The 1,569-nt window shown below is 39.7% G+C and overlaps 1 protein-coding gene across 1 annotated transcript in view; it reads left to right on the plus strand.

Moving 5' to 3' along the window:
• Positions 1–1,569, plus strand: part of LOC101849127 — a gene marked incomplete at its 5' end in the record, with an annotated part of 21,250 nt that overhangs the window by 4,585 nt on the left and 15,096 nt on the right.

Below are 1,569 nucleotides of genomic sequence, written 5' to 3' on the forward strand. Positions count from 1 at the left end.
TGGGTACAGTGTGTGTGTGTATGTGTGTGTGTGTGTGTGTTTGTGTGTGTGTGTGTGTGTGTGTGTCTGTGTGTGTGTGTGCGTGTGTGAATGCGAGTGTGCGCGCGCGCGTGTGTCTATCTGTCTGTTTGCTGACGTCCGTTTTGTACGCGTGTGTGTGTGGTCTCAAAGCTTAGCCAGGAACGTGCGGGGTGTCAGTTGCTCGACAAACACACATATTTTCTACCTCACATTTGTAATATACAGTTATACATTAGGCCTACAGTGAGTATTTAGTGTTCAAGTTTTCAGAAGATATAGACAAACTAATTACGGCCAATGTGGTTGAAGGGTCATTATAAGCTTTTAATCCCCTCTTTACAAGCTTTTAATCCCATCTTTACATGCTTTAAATCCCCGCTTTACATGCTTTTAATCGCCCCGAGACACATGTTTTCTAACCTCGGGAGCAAGGGAACGATAACGACAACCATTTTCCTATTTTGGGCCGTAAACCAATGTCAGTGTCACCGAGAAGTTTGCGCGTGACTGCTGGAGAAAGGTCCATCCAACTTTTCCAACATTTTAGGATATTAGTATGAAAATAAGGGCATGTTATTCTTGTAGCGAATTTAATGCTGAACAAGCTGATTTTTTAAATTTTCAAATATCTTAAGTTGTACGGTATTTAAGATGTGCGGCATTTTGTAACAGAGGATGTGAAAACTTTTGTTTGTTTGTTTTAGTTAGTGTTTTACGGCACTTGCAACACAATAAGGTCAAATAAGCGCCGAAGATTAGAGGTGTTACAAGAGAGTAACAAACACAAAACAAACAAAAAACGACGAGGAGGAGAGGGAAGGACGATAGTTTTTTTTTTATAGGAAAGAAGAAGCAAACCACACCAGAGCACCCGCCAACCACCCACGGATGTGAAAACAAAGTTTGGAGAAACCCCCAATCTCCTGTTGCAAAAATTAAGTCTACTAATAAAAATATAGAAATATTATAAAATCAGTTCAATAATGTTATAAACAATAAATGGTTAAACGTATGTTTTGTGAGGGATTTGGACCTTGTGTGAGTTTTGTCCTTCCCTTTTCACGCCGTTTAAAAAAAAAAAGCTTTGTCGACAACTAATAGAAGAGCTTTCTCCAGGCGCGCTTACAGGTGCACACTTATAGTGTGTTGTGTGCAAAATTTACCGGGAAACCCTGCTACTCGGATTAATTACAGTCGAATCAAACTGCTCTAACGGCCGCATTTCCAAGACAACCACCTGCGCAAACCACCACTTCCCATTTCTCCCTTGCTTTTTAGAAACTTTTTTTCTTATAACGCGTGCAAGACGTTCACCTGTCTAAAACAAACTAATTCCCCTCTCGATAAATTATTGGTGGCTGTCTTGGACAGTTTCTGAAGTATTATTATCACAATTACTATTGAACGTTATAATGTGCTAGATCTAGTTCTTGTATTTCAAAAGTTTGATTTGTTGTTGTTATTGTTGTGTGTATTTGTGTTTGTATGTGTGTGTGTGTGTGTGTGTGTGTGTGTGTTTGTGTGTGTGTGTGTGTGTGTGTGTGTGTG

Source organism: Aplysia californica, unplaced genomic scaffold (assembly GCF_000002075.1).
Source record: "Aplysia californica isolate F4 #8 unplaced genomic scaffold, AplCal3.0 scaffold00156, whole genome shotgun sequence".
NCBI lineage: Eukaryota > Metazoa > Mollusca > Gastropoda > Aplysiida > Aplysiidae > Aplysia > Aplysia californica.